The sequence below is a fragment of the Macaca mulatta genome, chromosome 2, assembly GCF_049350105.2.
Source record: "Macaca mulatta isolate MMU2019108-1 chromosome 2, T2T-MMU8v2.0, whole genome shotgun sequence".
Taxonomy (NCBI): domain Eukaryota; kingdom Metazoa; phylum Chordata; class Mammalia; order Primates; family Cercopithecidae; genus Macaca; species Macaca mulatta.
The window spans coordinates 185,773,908-185,792,901 of NC_133407.1; the positions used below are offsets into that span (position 1 = coordinate 185,773,908).

At 36.0% G+C, this 18,994-nt stretch overlaps 2 protein-coding genes across 2 annotated transcripts in view; both read right to left on the minus strand.

Moving 5' to 3' along the window:
- The window catches only part of CRYBG3 (crystallin beta-gamma domain containing 3), a 532,216-nt gene that overhangs the window by 310,732 nt on the left and 202,490 nt on the right, over positions 1–18,994 (minus strand). The gene's annotated exons all lie outside the window — the stretch shown is intronic.
- EPHA6 (EPH receptor A6) overlaps positions 1–18,994 on the minus strand; it is a 927,196-nt gene that overhangs the window by 112,934 nt on the left and 795,268 nt on the right. The window lies entirely within an intron of this gene.

Sequence of the window (18,994 nt, forward strand, 5' to 3'; positions counted from 1 at the left end):
TTGGAGGATTACTCCTATAACTTAAGTTTAAAGTTAAATTTCAGTTTTTATATGTTTCTAAATCAAAAAGGTGACTATACTATGACTTTTTAAAATGATGTTGAATTTGAAAAAGAAATGTTTGGGATTATTTATAAAATTTGAAGACACGAAATCACTCTTTTTTTTAAAAAATAACCACCAAATAAATAAGTAACTATCTCCTTTTTATTGAAAATTGTCTTGGTTCTTGTGGTCTCCCCAGTTGAAAATCTTATTAGACTTTAACTTAAAAAAAGCCTTCAAAGCTCTTTCTCTTGTAGTCATCATATATTTTGAACTTAAGCTAGGCACAGTTATCTTTTTAGTTGTAGTTGAGAGAGGCCACAAAGAGTAAAATCAGTAATTTCAATAACAAGAAAACTAAAAATGTCATCTCTAATACACTAAAAACCTAGGAAGAATATAAGTAGATATGGATTTATGAAACATGGTGTTTGGATTTCAAAATTACATGTTAAGAGCTAAAAATGAATCTGAATGTAATATAGCTTTAGCTTACAAAGGTTACTACTGAATTTGCTTTGTTAAAAATAACTTCTGCTTAGGTTTACATGAAAGTAATATATACTAGTTACTGTGCTACATTTATACAAACTCAAAATTAAATTTAAAGTTATTATTTGGGGCAGGGTGTCACAGAGTGCCATCATCTTGATGAAGTATCATTAGAGTACATCAGAATAATCCAGGGAAGTTTTTGCAGAATACGTATGTGTGTGTCTGCATATTTATCTGGTAAAGTCTCTCGAAGATGGTGATTCTGGTTATTGGGCATGGTTGAGAATTATAAATTTAGGGTTTAATATTCAGTTCTGTAAATCCAATATCTCATAAATGATCCAAACACAGAGATAGGAGTGACCATAGAGGAGTTCAGGAAAAATACATAGAATTTCTTTATATATAAGTATAATTTTAAATTATGTACAATCAAAAGATCAATGTCAAGTTTCATATGCAAAAGAAGAATGAGAATTATAAATTACAATTTCATGGTATCAGTTAATACAACGTTTAAAGAGGTATATTCATGCTATTGAATATTGCTGCTCAAACTCCTAATTTACAAAAAAAAGTTCACTCATCCATACCATATGCTTGGTTCTAAGCACACCATGCTCTCATATATGTGCATGTCTGATGTCACATTATTTGTAGAATAGTATTTAGCATTAAGTTGGCTCAGGTGTAGTAAATTACATTCTACTGCATGAAGTTTAACCTATTTTTCTCTTAAAAATGTAATTAAGGTGTGTTTCTACTATAATTTTTATGGCTTAAAAACAGTTGGTCAGGCATGTTGGCTCACATCTCTAATCCCAGCATTTTGGGAGGCTGAAACAGGAGGATCATTTGAGACCAGGAGATTGAAACGAGCCTGGGCAACACAGTAAGACCCTATCCCTACAAAAATAAAGAATTAACTGGCATGGTGGTGCATGTCTGTAGTCCAGCTATTCAAGAAGCTGAGTTGGGAGAATCTTGAGCTCAGGAGTTTGAGGTCATGGTGAACTATGATCACATCACTACACTCCAGCTCGGGCGACAAAGTTTCCAAATGAATAAACAAACAAACAAACAAACAAACAAACAGTTATTGGTGGGTAAGTGCAATTTTCTTCTTTTCCACTGCTGAATATAAAATGAGTGTTATTTAGATTAATTTCACTCTTCCACCTCAGCACAAATATAATCACGTGCATACAATTTACAAGAAAAGTGTGCTAATAAAATACAGCTCTCATTATTAATAAATAACTAGTATAAGATAAAGTGCCATCTTTACTAGATTTATAATTTGAGTACATAAATATTTAAAAGATCTCTTTAAATTTTAAATTAATATTTGCTTTGCATTTGCTTAAGGAAACTCTTCAAATGTCTCACATTGCTTTTGAAATGCTGACATGCACTTATATATGTTATTTCAATACTCATATTCCTGAGATATATCTAGTTTTTAATGATGAAAATTGAAACTATTTTTAGCCACCTGAAAAAACAGATCAGGAAGTTACAATTTTATGACTTTTAGTGATATCTTCTGAAATATAATATAATAATAGATGTCATTATGAATGCCTGATTATGTGGTAGATACTGTTCTAGGAGTTTTATGTCTAGTAGCCATTTAATACTATAGTGCAATAACCTTAGGAAACAGTTATTGCCTATCATTGAACTTATTTTGTAGGTAAAAGTTGTCCTTGATTTTCTCTTTCTTTTATACACTTTATTCAATCCATCAGCAAATCCTATTGGCTCTACTTTCAACATATATCATAGACTTCGACCATTTCCCTTAAACTCCACTGCAATGATCCTAGTTTAAAGCATCATTATCTCTTACCTGGATTATGGCAAAAGCCTCCTAATCTCCCTGCATTTATTTGTGCCTCACTGTAGTCTCTTCTCAATACAGCAACGAGTGATTCTTATAAAATATATAGTCATTAGGTCATCATGCTATGCCTCTATTCCAAAGACTACAATGGCTTCCCATATTACTCAGAGAAAAGTCAAAGTCATTATAATGGCCTACTATGCCTGGTTTCAGTAGTTTTCCAACTTGGCTGCATATTGGACTCAACTGGGGGAACTTTTGACAAATATTGATGCATATGCCCCATCCCAAGAGATTTTGATTTCATTGGTCTGGGGTAAAGCCTGGAACTTGAGAATTTTAAAAGGTCTTTAAATTTAAATTATTTATAATATGTAGCCAAATATAAGAATCATTGCTCTCCAAGAGATGTTTCCCTTTCTGTCTCCATCGGCTCTGACTTCTTCTTTTACCATCCTTCTCCTTACGTACTCCTCTCAAGCCATAATAATAGGGTGACCATATATTTTATTATTCTAACTGCAGAGTAAAAGGCTCATGCTAGTAATTATAAAGGGACAACATGCATAATTTGGCATTGTTTTAGGAAAAACAGGCATATGTTCATCAAGCATAAATACTTATTTGCAGTTCTATAGAAATAAAATTCTCCTACTTCAGAGAATTGGCACTTGCTATTACTATTCCCTGGAATATTTTCCCTGAGGTATCCACTTTATTTGTTCCCTTACCATCTTCTAATCTTTACTCAAATGCCATGTTTCAGTAAGACCTTCTCTTCCACTCAATTTAATCCTGAAACCCACTCTCAATTCCACTTGCCTTTTCCCTGCTTTATTTTTCTCCACAGCAATAACACCATCTGATGTACCATGTATTTTGCTGAATTCTTATGTCCCTACCCACTCAAATTTTTATTTCTCTTTTGCTTACTTCTGTATTCCAGGATCCAGAAAAGTACCTGGCCTACTGTAGTCTGTCAATGCATATTTGCATAACAAATGAATAAAAGATTTATCAGCTGTTTGACATTGGGCAAGTCACCTAACTTGCTTTGCCTCAGTTTGGTCATTGGTAAAATGAGGATAGTGGTGATAACCACTTCACAGTGCTGCTGTGAACAATAAGTGAGCTAATGCATGGGACTGGAATAATGCCTGACTCATAGAAAGCACATGTAAATGTTAGTTACATTAGTTTATTAAGTATATTAATCTCATCTTTACTTCAGCCACAGACTCCCAAATGGACATCTGGAAGTTGTCATTTCTGAAACTGTCTCACTTCAGAAATCTTAAACATCAACCTAGTGTTATATTGGTAAACCTGCTCTCTAGAGAAAAATAAGACAGAAAGCCCTGATTTGTAGCATTTGCCAATTCCTGTGGTGTAAATACTCCCATCATAGCAAATTTTAAGCTACTAACAGTTTATCAGCCAGTTCTTGCAAACTGGTAAGATCTGGCTCTAGCACACTACTGCCAGTACCCTACTTTCTGGCCACATTCTTCTTTCCCTTCCTCTCTTACCCTCATACAAAACTATACTTTCTTGTCTCTGCAATAAAGACTTCTAGCCCATATAATTTTGATTATTTCTAGTCTATTAGACTCTTCATTTCCTTCTTCATCTAGCATGGACTCACTCTCTGTTACCTGAATGATCCCTTCACTACCATCCTCAGTTGCCTTTTGACATCCTTGTTTTTCTTTTGTACATGCTCTACAAACCATAGTTTCTATTATCTTCACCCTCACATTTGGGGAGTTGAGTGTTCATGTAGAAAATCACAGAAGCATGCACATCACTGTCATAACACATTTATGTTCTTCAGCATCATCTGAATGTTCAGCATGATTAGTTAATTATTTTTCTCCAGGACCAAGATGAGGACTGGCAAGTTTTGGGAAAAATGTATACAACTAGCACATATAATTGGGCCAAGAGGCCAAAAGATCATCTCTCCTGGATACTTACACTGCATACCATTAATAACTTTGATAAAGATTTTTGGTTGATTGCACCTGCTAGGGTCTTGAAAAAACAGTCTCTGGAGTAGAACTTGCTCTTCATGGTGCAGCACTTCCATAATCTGCTACTTTTGTTTTTAATTTCAATAATTATTCCAAACATTCACCTTAAAGGAAAGTTTGTCCTCAAATTCCCATAAAAACTCTTCTACTACTTGGTGTAGAAATGAAATAGAATCAGGCATCATTTCCTTCAATTTATGCATGTTCCTCATAAAGCTATCTAGATCTACAACACTCCAGTCTTGGGAGATGCAGAGGCTTCTGCTCTCCAAAGTCAATCCTCCACCAGGTTCCTTGATTTTATACCTTTTCATCTCCTGAAATCTTTTGTCTTATCTATTTTTTTAATTCCCCCCTTCTTCTTTTTCAGTGTATGCATAGTCCAAATTGTCATCTATTTAAAAAATACCCTTGATTTTAAGATACAACAATTACAAACATTAACGTAACTAACAACAGAACATCAAAATATATGCAACAAAAACTGACTGAATTGATAGAATTGAAGGGAGAAACAGATAGACAAACATTTCAAAATCCCACTCTGAAAAATGGACAGAATAACCAGAGAGAAGATAAGAATATAAAGGACGTGAATGACACAATAAACCAACTAGATCTAACATAAGTAAACACTATACCCAAGAAAAATAGAACAAAATTTCACATGGAATGTCTTCTTTGATAAGCCATACGTTAGACAATAAATTTAAATATCAAGAGATCTCAAATAGTAGATTTTATACAAAGTATGTTCTCTGACTACAACAGATAAAGTAAGAAGTAAATAATAGAAGAAAAATGTAAAAGTCCATAAATTTGTGTACAGACAATAAACTTTCAAACAACCAATGGATCAAAGAAGAAATCACAAAGAAAATTAGAAAATACTTAGTGACTACTGAAAATGAAAGTGTCTCATACTACAATTTGTAGGACACACATCCAAAGCAGAGATAAGGAGGAAATTTGTAGCTATAAATGTCTGTATTAAAAGAAAGAGGAATATCTCAAAACAACAACCTACCTTAACAACGTAAGGAACAAGAGAAGAACAAACTAAACCCAACGGTAACAAAAAGAAGGAAATAAAAATAAGAACAAAGATAAATAAAATAGATAATAGAAAAACAATATGGAAAATCCACAAAACCAAAAGTTGGTTCTTCCAAAAGAACAATAAAAGTAACAAACTTTTATCTAGATTGACCAAGAAAATAAAGAGAAGACAGAAATTACTAAAACCAGAATGAAGGTGTGATATTACTACCAATTCTACAGAAATAAAAAGGATTATAACAGTACTATAAATGATTGTATGTGAATAATTAGATAACCTGGATAAAATGGAAAAATTCCTAGGAACACAAAACCTATCAAGACTAGATGATGAAGAAATAAAAAAACCTGAATAGATCTATAACTATTAAGAAGATTAAATTAGTAATAAAAAAACTCTTGATGAAGAAACTCCCTGGACCTGATGATGATGGCTTTATTGGTGAGGTCTACCAAACATTTAAAGAATGAATACAAATCCTCCTCAAACTTCATCCAAAAAACTGAAGAGAGAGACATTTTGATTCATTCCACAAACATTACCTTGATACTAAAGCCAGACAAAGACACTACAAAAAACCCCTACATTACTATAGACCAATATCCCTTAACCATTCATGAAAAAATCCTCAACAAAATACTAGCAAATGGAATTCAGCAGCATATTAAAAGTATTATACACCACGCCAAATGGAATTAATTCATTGAATGTAAGGATGGTTCAAATATGAAATTCAATCAATGTAACACACCATATTAACTGAAAGAAGGGGGGAAAATCCCCACAATGATCTAAATTGGTGAAGAAGAAAACATATGACAAAATTCATCACCGTTTCATGATAAAAACACTCAACAAGCTAGGACTAAAAGAAAATTAGTTTGACATAATAAATGCTATGTGTATGTATATATAACCCACAGTAAACATCATACTCGACAGTTACAAATTGAAAGGTTTTCCCTCTAAGATAATGAACAGGGCCAGGATGGCACTTTCACCACTTTGATTCAACATAAGTATCAGAATTTCAATAACATTTTTTTTGGCAGAAACACAGAAGTCCGCCCTAGAATTCACATTCACATTGTATTTCAAGGGACCTTAAATAACCAATAAAGAGGAGCAAAGCTGGAGGATTCACATTTCTTGATTTCAAAACTTAGTATAAAGCTACAATAATCAAAATATTTTGGTATTTGCATAAAGACACACATATTGACCAATGGAGTAGAGCCCAGAAATAAACCTTTTCATGTATGATTGTTATGGCTTGAATGTATGTGTCCTTTCCAAATTCATATGCTGGAATCTAATACCTAATGTGATAGTATTAAGAGTGGGGCTTTTGGTAAATTATTAAGTCATGAACACTCAATCCTCAAGAATGGGATTATTGCTATTGTAAAAGAGGTTGAAAGGAGCATCCTAGTCCCTTTTTGCCCTTTTTGCTCTTCTGCTCTTTCACCATGTGAGGATACAGCTTTTGTCCCTTCTGTCATGTGAGAATACAGCAAGAAAATGTCATCTTGGAAGCAGAGAGTAAGCCATTACCCTTGGTCTTGGACTTCTCAGCTTCCAGAACTGTGAGAAATAACTTTCTATTATTTATTACATATCCAATCTGTGTTATATTGTTACACAAGCAGGAATGGACTAATAACAGTGGTCAAATAATTTTTGATAAGGGTGCCAAGATTATTAAGTTGGGAAAGTACAGTCTTTTCAATAAATGGTGCTAGGAAAGCTGAATATCAACATGCAAAATAATGAAGTTAAATCTTTACCTAAAACATATGCAAAAATTAACTCAAAATGCATCAAAGACCTAAATGTAAGACCTCAAATTATAAAACTCTTAGAAGAAAATAGTGCAAAAGCTTCATGACATTAGATTTGGCAATGATTTCTTAGACATGATACCAAAGCCACAGGCAACAAAAGGAAAAACTGACAAACTGGGCCACATGAAACTTAAAAACCTTTGTGCATCAAAAAACACTCTCTGCAGAGTACAAAGCTAACTCACAGAATGGGAGAAAGTGCTTGTAAATCATGTATCTCCTAAGGGAATAATATCCATCCTATATAGAGAACTCCTAAAATTCAACAAAAACAAAAAATCAAGCAACCTGATTCAAAAATGGAAAATGGACTTGAACAGATACTTCCGCAAAGTAGATATACAAATAGCCAATAACATTGAAAAGATCCTGAAAACCACAAATCATTACAGAAATGAAAACTTCATTGAGACACCACTTCACATCCATCAGGACGGCCATTATAACAATAAACATAAAACAAACAAAAACGTCAGAAAATAACATGTGTTAGTGAGAATACTGAGAAATTGAAACCCTTGTACTCCGTTGGTAGGAATGTAAAATGACATGGCCACTACAGAAAACAGTATGGCGGTTCCCCTAAAAGTTAAAAATAGAATTAAAATATTATCCAGTAATCCCACTTATGGATGTATACTCAAATGAATGGAAAGTAGGGTGTCAAAGTGCATCTATTCTCATAATAGCATTCTTCGCAATAGCTAAAACATGAAAGCAACCCAAGTATCCACCAAGAGATGAATGGATAAGCAAAACGTGGCATGTACATACAATGGAATATCATTTATCCTTAAAAAGGAAGGAGATTCTGACATACACTTCAACATGACTGAACTTTGAGGACATTATGCTAAGTGAAATAAGCCAATTACAAAAGACAAATACTATATGATTTCACTTAAATGAGATACTAAGAGTAGCCAAACTCATAGAGACAGGCAGTGGAATGCTGTTTGCCAGGAGAAGGGGGGAGTTTAATGATTTTAAAGAAGTGGGAAAGTTTAATTACTTAATGAGTGCAGCATTTCAGTTTTGCCAGATAAATAGAGTTCTGCAGACGGATACTGGTGATATTTGCAACAATGATATGAATGTACTAAATACCACTGATTTGTGCACTTCAAAATGGTTGAGATGGTAAATAAATTTTATGCTATGTGCATTTTATCAAAATAAAAAAATTGAAAATAAATCCTTGATTTTTCTTACATTTTGGTCTACTAGCATACTAGCATTTGATTTATTACTTGCCTTGACATCTCACCCACCTGTTCCCAAAGGAATCATCTTCACCTACAAATTCCTGTCAGTTGTTCATTCTCATTTTTGCTCTCTGCAGTCTGGCTTCTGCCTGAGACCAAGCCATTGAAAATGCTCTTGTTGAGATCACTGAGTCCCTGTTATGTGCTAAATCCTATAGATGTTTCTTTGTTTCTGTCTTTCGGAATTCCTCTCCTGAATTTTTCACAATTGGTTATGTGCTCCTGACTTAAAAACTGTATTCCTTTGGGTTTGGGGACTTTATGGTTTTCTCTCTCCTTCCTTGTTCCTCTTTGCCCACTCTTGCCTAGTTACCTTTGGGAATTCCATCCATGCAGCCTCTCAGATTGGTATGGCACAAAGTTCCACCCTGGTTCAATGTTCTTCTTAGGAAATATCATAGTTTGCATTTAGTAACTACCTTTATGCTACCAAGACCCAGATGTTCAATTTTAGCCAATATTTTTCCACTGAGCATAAGATTTGTATTTTAAATTGCTGTCTGGACATCTCCTTTTTAAAAAAAATTTTCAAAACTTTTATTTTAAGTTCAGGGGTACATGTGCAGGATGTGCAGGTTTCTTAAATGGTTGTGTCATGGGGGTTTGTTGTACAGATTTCACCCTTCAGGTATTAAGTCTAGCATCCATTAGTTATTTTTCCTGATCCTCTCCCTCCTCCCACCTTCCACTCTCTGAGAGGCTCCAGTGTGTGTTGTTCCCTTCTATGTGTTGTCCATGTGTTCTTATCATTTAGTTCTCACTCATAAATGAGAACATGCAGTGCTTGGTTTCTGTTCCTGTGTTAGTTTGCTAAGGATAACGTCCTCTAGTTCCATCCACGTGCCTGCAAAGGACATGATCTCATTATTTTTCATGACTGTATAGTATTCCACAGTGTATATGTATCATATTTTCTTTATCTAGTCTATCATTGATGGGCATTTGGGTTGATTCTATGTCTTTGCAATTTTGAATAGTGCTGCAATGAATATATGCGTCCATGTGTGTTTATAATAGAACAATTTCTGTTTCTTTGGGTATATACTCAGTAATGGGATTGTTGGGTCGAATGTTATTTCTGTCTTTAGGTCTCTGTAGAATCGCCACAGTGTCTTTTATAATGGTTGAACTAATTTACACTGCTACCAACAGTGTATAGCCATTCATTTTTCTCCACAACCTTGCCAGCATCTATTATTTTTTGACTTTTTAGTAATAGCCATTCTGACTGGTGTGAGATGGTAACTCATTGTGGTTTTGATTTGCATTTCTCTAATGATCAGTGATGCTAAGTTTTTTTCACATATTTCTTGGCCACATGTATGTCTCCTTTTACATGTCTGTCTGTTCATGTCCTTGGTCCAGTTTTTAATGGGGTTGTTTGCTTTTTCCTTGTAAATTTGTTTAGGTTCCTTATACATGCTGGATATTAGACCTCTGTCAGATGCATAGTTTGCAGAAGTTTTCTCCCATTCGGTAGGCTGTCTATTTACTCTGTTAATAGTTTCTTTTGCTATGTAGAAACTCTTTAGTTTGATTAGATTCTATTTGTCAATTTTTGCTTTTGTTGCAATTATTTTAGTGTCTTCATCATAAAATTTTTGACTGTGCCTATCTCCTGAAAGGAATTACCTATGTTGTCTTCCAAGGTTTTTGTAGCTTTAGGTTTTACACTTAACTCTTTAATCCATCTTAAGTTAATTTCTATATATGGTGTAAGAAAAGGGTCCAGTTTCAATTTTCTGCATATGGCTACCCAGTTATACCAGTACCCTTTATTGAATAAAGAATCTTTTCCTCATTGCTTGTTTTTGTCAGGTTTGTCAAAGATTAGATAGCTGTAGGTGTGTACTCTTATTTGTGGATTTTCTCTTCTGTTCCTCTGGTCTAGGTGTCTGTTTTTGTACCAGTACCATGCTGTTTTGCTTACTGTAGTCCTGTAGTATAGTTTGAAGTTGAGCAGCATGATGCCTCCAACTTTGTTCGTTTTGCTTAGGATTGCCTTGACTACTTGGGTTCTTTGTTGGTTCCATATGAATGTTAAAATAGTTCTTTCTGGTTCGTGAAGAATGCCATGGTAGTTTTATGGAAATAGCTTTGAATCTATAAATTGCTTTGGTCAGTATGGCCATTTTAACAATAGTGATTTTTCCTTTCCATCAGCATGGATAGTTTTTCCATTTGTTTGTGTCCTCTCTGATTTTTTTGAGTAGTGGTTTATAGTTTTCCTTTTAGAGATCTTTCACTTCCCTTGTTAGATGTATTCCTAGGTGTTTTATTCTTTTTGTGGCAATTGTGAATTTGGCTCTTTTGTGATTTGGCTATTGGCCTGACTGTTGTTGGTGTATAGGAATGCTCGCATTTTTTTCCACATTGATTTTGTATCCTGAGAGTTTGCTGAAGTTGCTTATCAGCTTAAGAAGCTTTTGGGATCAGACAATGGGCTTTTGTAGATACGGGATCATGTAATCTACAAACAGGGGTAAGTTTGACTTCCTTTCTTCCTATTTGGATCCTGCCTGGCTTTTTTTTCTATTGTCTGATTGCTCTGGACAGAATTTCCCATACTATGTTGAATAGGAGTGGTGAGATAGCGCACTTTTGTCTTGTACCCTTTTTTCAAGGGGAATGTTTCCAGGTTTTGCCCATTCAGTATGATGTTTGTTGTCAGTTTGTCATAAATGGCTCTTATTATTTTGAGGCATATTGCTTCAACACCTAGTTTATTGAGAGTTTTTAACATGAAGGGATGTTGAATTTCATCAAAAGCCTTTTCTGCATCTATTGAGATAATCATGTGGGTTTTGTTTTTAGTTCTGTTTATGTTATGAATCACATTTATTGATTTACATATGTTAAACCAACTTGAACCCTGGGGATGATCACCACTACTTGATCACGGTGGATCAGCTCTTTGATGTGCTGCTGGATTCAGTTTGCCAGTATTTTGTTGAGGATTTTTGCATTGATGTTTAGCAAGGATATTGGCCTGAAGTTTTCTTTTCTGTTGTATCTCTGCCAGGTTTTGGTATCAGGAAGATGCTGCCCTGGTAGAATGAGTTATGGCAGAGTCCTTCCTTTTCAATTTTTTAGAATAGTTTCAGTAGGAATGGTACCAACTTTTCTTAGTACATCTGGCAGAATTCAGCTGTGAATCCATCTGGTCCTGGGCTTTTGGGGTTGGAAAGCTATTTATTATTGCCTCAATTTCAGAACGTGTTATTGGTCTGTTAAGGGATTCAATTTCTTCCTGGTTCAGTCTTGGGTGGATGTATGTGTCCAGGAATTTATCAATTTCTTCTAGATTTTCTAATTTATGTGAACAGAGGTGTTTGTAGTATTCTCTGATCATTGCTTGTATTTCTGTGGGGTAATATCTCCCTTATCATTTCTGATTGTTTTATTTGAATCTTCTCTCCTTTCTTCTTTATTAGGCTAGCTAGAAGTCTATCTATTTTATCAATTTTTAAATAAAGCAGCACCAGGATTTGTTGAGTTTTTCAATGGTTTTTCATTTCTCTCTAGTTCAGCTCTGATCTTAGTTATTTCTCATCCTCTGCTAGCTTTGGGATTTGTTTGCTCTTGGTTCTCTCATTCTTTTAGTTTTGATGTTAGGTTGATAACTTGAGTTCTTTCCAGATTTTTGAGGTGGGCATTTAGTGCTAAATATTTCCCTCTTAACCTTGCCTTAGCTGTGTCCCAGAGATTCTGGCACATTGTATATTTATTCTCATTAGTTTCAAGGAACTTCTTGATTTCTGCCTTAACTTCATTATTTACCCAAAAGTCATTCAGGAGCAGGTTATTCAATTTCCATGTAATTGTATGGTTTTGAGTGTATTTCTTAGTCTTGAGTTCTAATTTGATTGTGCTGTGGTCTGAGAGAATGTTATGATATCAGTTCTTTTGCATTTGCTGAGGAATGTTTTACTTCCAATTATGTGATCAATTTTAGAGTAAGTGCCATGTGGTGATGAGAAAAATGTATATTCTGTTGCATTGGAGTGGAGAGGTCTTCAGATATCTATCAAGTCCATTGAATCCAGACCTGAATTGAAGTCCTGAACATCTTTGTGAATTTTCTATCTTGATGATCTGTCTAATATTGACAGTGGAGTTTTAAAGTCTTCCATCATTATTGTGTGGGAGTCTAAGTCTCTTTCAAGGTCTCCAATAACTTGCTTTATGAATCTGAGTGCTCTTGTGTTGGGTGCATATATACTTAGGATAGTCAGCTCATCTTGTTGAATTGAATCCTTTATCATCATGTAATACCATTCTTTGTCTTTTTTGATTTTTGTTGGCTTAAAGTCTGTTTTGTCAAAAACTGGGGATGGCAACCCCGGTTTTTTCTGTTGTCCATTTTCTTGGTAAATTTTCCTGCATCCCTTTATTTTGAGCCTACGTGTGTTGCTGCACGTGAGATGGATCTCTTGAAGACAGCATATTGATAGGTCTTAGTTCTTTATCCAGCTTGCCATTCTGTATCTTTTAATTGAGGCACTTAGCCCATTTACATTTCAGGTTAGTATTGTTATGTGTGGATTTGATCCTGACGTTGTGATGCTAGCTAATTATTTTGCAGACTTCTTTATGTGGTTAACTTATAGTGCCACTGGTCTGTGTACTTCATTGTGTTTTTATTGTGGTTGGTAATAGTTTTTCCTTTCCGCATTTAGTGCTTCCTTCAGGAGCTCTTATAAGGCAGGTCTGGTGGTGATGAATTCCCTCAGCATTTACTTGTCTGAAAATGACCTTATTTCCCTTTTCTTATGAAGCTTAGTTTGAATGGATATGAAATTCTGGGTTGGAATCTCTTTCCTTTAATAATGTTGAATATTGGCACCCAATGTCTTGTGGCTTATAAGGTTTCTGCTAAAAGGTTCTCTGTTAGCCTGATGGGCTTCCCTTTGTAGGTGAGCTGGCCCTTCTCTCCGACTGCCATTAACATTTTTTCTTGTATTTTGACCTTGGAGAATCTGACGATTATCTGTCCTGAGGATAACCTTCTCATCGAGTATTTTACTGGGGTTCTCTGCATTTCCTGAATTTGAATGTTGGCCTGTCTAGCATGGTTGGGTAAATTCTCATGGATGATATTCTGACATGTTTTCTACATTGGTTGCATTCTCCCCATCTCTTTCAGGTACATCAATCAGTCACAGATTTGGTCTTTTTACATAATCCCATATTTCTTGGAGTTTTGTTTATTCATATTCATTCTTTTTTCTCTATTTTTGTCTGCCAGTGTTATTTCAGAAACCCAGTCTTTAAGTTCTGAGATTCTTCCCTCTACTTGGTCTATTCTGCTATTAATACTTCTGATTACATTACGAAATTCTTGCATTGTGTTTTTCAGCTCTATCAGTCAGGTCAGTTATGTTCTCTATATTGACTATTTTGACTGTCAGCTCCTGCAACATTTTATCATGATTTTTAGCTTCCTTGCATTGAGTTAGAACGTGGTCCTTTAGCTCAGTGAAGATTTTTTTTAGACACATTTGGAAACCTAGTTCTGTCATCTCAGCCATCTCAGCCTCAGTCCAGTTCTGACCCCTTGCTGGAGAGGTGATGTGGTCATCTGGAGGAGAGAGGACACTCTGGCTTTTTGAGATTTCAGTGTTCTTGCACTGATTCTTTCTCATCATTGTGGGCTTCTCCATTTTCAATCTCTGAGGTTGCTGACCTTTGGATTTATTTATTTTTTCCTTTTAATGGTCTGGCCACTTTTTCATAGGGCTGCTGTAATTTTCCGGGGGTCTGCTCCAGTGCCTGGTTGCCTTGGATTTTCCAGTACCTGAAGGTATCACCAGTGAAGGCTGTGAAACAGAAAAGATGGCCCTTCCTCTGTGAGCTCTGTGGAGGTATGGACCTGTTGCTAGTTCCAACACACTTGTAGGAGGTGGCTGGAGACCCTGCTTGGGAGATCTCACCAAGTCAGCAGGATTGGGATTAGGTACACTCTTAAAGAAGCAGTCTAGTAACTCTTTTGTAGAGTAGCTGTGTCCTACTGGGGTACTCCTTCTGCCCCTGGTTGGCTTGTGCTCTCTGAAGCCTGGAAGCTGGAACCACTAAGTTGCTGAACAGCAAAGATGGCAGCCCACCCATTTCTGGCCTTTCCATACTAGGGAGAATTCAAATCTCTGTTGGGCCGGAGAACACAGAAGGGGGTGACTTGAGGCGCCAGTTGGGATGCCCTGCCAGTGAGGAGGAATAGATTGGTTAAAGAAGCAATCTGGACATGTTTTGGTAGAGTAGATGAGATGTGTTGGGGGATCCCTTCTATCCCTGGTCAATTTGGGCTCCCAAAGCCCAGAGACTGGAATGGCTAAGTTGTCCAAACAACAAAGATGGTGGCCTGCCCCTCCCCCGAGGAAACTCTATTCTGTCCCAGGTAGGAGCAACAATGTTGCCAGGGGCTGGCTGGAATTCCAAGTCGGTAGGTCTTATCCTGCAGGGTACCCTGGAAGTGGGGCCTGCAGACTGATGGTGCTCTGCCCCCTGGATTCAGCTCCCTTTTCAGGGGTATGTATGGAGGTCCAACTTGTTATCTTGCCTGAGTTGCTGTCACAGCAGCAACTCCAGGGACCCCAGAGCCAGCATATATAAAGCTTCCAGGTCTCTGTGCATCTGAGTAGCTTTTCTGCCAGGACTTCACACAGTTCTGTGTCAGACTGAAGACCCTGGTGGGGTGGGTTCATGAGAGTATCTCCTGACCCAAGCATTGCAAAGATCCATGGGAGAAGTGTGGTTTCCTGGGGTCACACATTTACTAAGCGCTTCCCTGGGTGGGGGAGGTTCCTGTTGCTCTGCGTTGCTCCCGGGTGGGTCATTGACCTCCTTTTCTCCATTCTCTGTAGGTCAAATTGTTTCCCTGATCAGTCCCAATGCAAGTACCTGGATGTTTCAGTTGAAGGTTCTGTATTATTCACCCCTTTATTCCTCTCTGTAAGAGTCACACATAGTAGTTGCTTCTAGTCAGCCTTCTTGGTCCCCACTCACTGAACATTTTCATTGGATGTTCCACAGACAACTCAAATGCAACATGACCAAAATTAAACTTACCATTTCCTTCCAACTACCAGTCCATCCTGTTCCTCCTCTGTATTATTTCAATTGATAGCACCACCTTCCACTCACTTTTCTTGCTCCCAGCCATCCTTCCCTGAGCATATTTTGAGCTGATTTCCTTACTTGATTAAATCCTTCTTGCTTTCTTTTATTAACTTCTCCTACATTTTTGGGTTATAGATGACCCCCTTTCTTATTTTCCTAAGTGATTTGCATTGTAAAAAATGTAAGTATAGGCCAGGCACAGTGGCTCACAACTGTAATCCCAGCACTTCGGAAGACTGAGGCAGGCGGATCACGAGGTAAGGAAATAGAGATCATCCTGGCCAACGTGGTGAAACCCCGACTCTACTAAAATCAAAAAAAAAAAAAAAAATTAGCTGGGTGTGGTGAGGCGCACCTGTAGTTCCAGCTACTTGGGAGACTGAGGCAGGGGAATCACTTGAACCTGGGAGGTGGAGGTTGCAGTGAGCTGAGATCGTGCCACTGCACTCAAGCCTGGTGACAGACCAGGACTCTGTCAAACAAACAAACAAACAAAACAGTAAGTGTTCCTTTTCTCTCATGACAAAGGATTTGAGGTGTGAGCAAAAGGCTGCAGCATGAACACACCGTCTTGCACTGAAACCAGTAGTATATTTAGTATTATATTTTGGCATAACTGACTTTTGCGTATGATAAATTAGATATAACAGATGTTATAAAACAAAATATTTTGTGGTTGACATGTGGCATTTTAAAGTTATTCTATAGCTATATTTAGTTTAGATTGCTAGTTAATATTGTTATAAAAATGGGAAGTTCTAAGTGGAATGTTCTAAAATGGGAATTTCTAAAATTTAGAGGTAGGTGGTTTGCAGGTAAGTGCCACAAAAAGTATTTACTAAATCCAAATGTATAGCTGGAAAAAGCCTGTATGGGGATAATGGTCAAGGTTATACTTAATTTGCACCAGTAAATTTTAGTGAAATTAGAGAAAATACACTACTGTGAATTAAGTGTAACCTTGACCACTATCCCCAAATGGGCTTAGAAAAGTTAAAAAATCCAAACATTGGTGAGGCTGTGCCTTCTGGGCAGCCAGGCTGCTGCTGAGCTGCTTGCTAAGTCAGAATGTATTCAATTTTAAAATTAAAAATACACACGGTCACACACACATCCCTTCTCTACACACACGTATATATTCGCACACAAGCCCACACACACATTTGACTACACTGTCCCTCTGCTGATATATATCTGGAAGAATGTCCACAAGGATCCCAAACGGTATGAGATTCATGAATCCAGTGCCATATGAAAGCCAGCCAGCCACCAGCACTGACACTAAGATGTAATCTTGTAGTTAGTAGTGCTACCACTCCTTCATAATAAAATAGCAAATTGAAGCAGTTTTCAAACAGCGTGGGAGACCAAAGGGAAATCATTTCTGCTTCCAGTAAGCACAGAAGGCTATTAATGAGCCATGGATGGCTCCCCTACTACACAGTGCACTTAGTCACTTCCTCCTTCCTGTGTTCACATAAGCTGTGATTATGTTCTAAAGCTGTAGTTTGAAAAATGACTTTGCTTTTGAAAATTTATGGGCTATATATATTTATGTTTTATTTCTGCTTGTCATGGGGAGTTGAGTATCTGTTATTGACATAAAGTTTATAAAGCACTTTGAGTTTCTAAGAAGAGAGATGATTACAAAGAAGGGTAAGAACATTAAAGAAGAGTAAGATGGAAGTATTGACCCTATTTTTCCATTCATTTGATTTTTTTTTGCATTATAATAATGTGACTTTTAGAAACTCTATGTGCAAAGGGGACATAGACCACATGAGGAGATGGTAGTGGACTTATAAAGGAAAAGTAGTAAGCATTTTAATAAAATGAATTCATAATGCATGAGAGCATGGCTTTTTGAGTCACAGAGACTTGAATTTGAATCCTTGCTCTGCCACCTGCAATGTGTCACACACTATTCTATAAGCTTTACAACAATCAATTAATCTTTATAATAATTGTATGAAATGGATGAGTAAACAGAGGTACAGAGAATTTTATAATGAGTAAACAGAGGTACAGAGAATTTGATACCATGCCCAAGGTCACATAGTCCATAAGTAGAGCCAAAATTAACTGAGATAGATATTCAGGTTCTTTCCCCCTAGAATCTCTGATAATGTCTTACATACACAGTATATAGTAAGAGCTGGACAATATCAGGCTTTAAAATTTAAAGCATAAAATACACTACTTCTAAACATGTAGTAGGATGTTTAGAAGTAAATCTTTTATTTATAACATATTATTGTTTATTTATAACATTTAATTGATTCATTATTCTGCAGAATAAAATATATAAATTAGGTGAGAAGCTACTATTTCCCACCTTATTTGCTTGTGGTACTCATTTGATCCATTTTTGGCAGCAATTTAGATTGAATATCTGCTATATTGTTTGCCATTATATTCTGCTTTAGAATACAGCTGATGCAAAAATAAAAAGAAGAAAATAAAAAGAAAACCAACCTAACCCAAGCATCATTAGATAATGAGTCATTTTGATATGTATCTGATAAAAATGAGTTTTTGAAGAAACATAATGGAAGGACATTAGTATACAAGCATTTCAAGTACCATAGGTGGTCCTGATAAATTATTCTAAAATAATTTAGAACAGGTGAAATGAATACAAGCTATAAAATAATACATTTTTAGAATGGCTACAGAGAAGAACAAACAGTTCATGTCCCCAAACACCTCTGAATTTCATTTTACCTTACAGAGCACACTTGGTTGAGAGTATACACTGCATGAGCAGTATTGCTCTATAATAACTTGATGATTTTGCTGAATTCAGCTTCTAGGATTGAATCTGGACATCAAGCCCAGTCAGAGTATAAATATATCATCACTGCTAGCATTCAGAGCAGTTGGAAGAAGAGGACCCAGAAGGAAGAAAAATAAATGAAAATGAGATCAAGAGAGAAAGATGAGATGCAAACAGAACTTATTCACATAACATGGGGCAAAGAATGAAGTGAAGTGAGTGTTTTATTTTCACATGAAAATAAAGAAGAAAAATAATGTCACATTCCAAGTGGCAAAGTCCAGCCATTTTGTAAGTGAGAAAAATAGTTATCTCTCTGTAGATAGATAGATAGATAGATGATAGATAGATAGATAGATAGATAGATAGATAGATAATTAAAAATGCAGTGACATGCAAATATATGACCTTTGCTGGGGATGAAAAATATTTACTATAGCAGTTATTTTCTGTATTTCATTTTTTCACTATCAATGAATATTTTCATAGCACATGATGGTTTTTCAAATCTTAA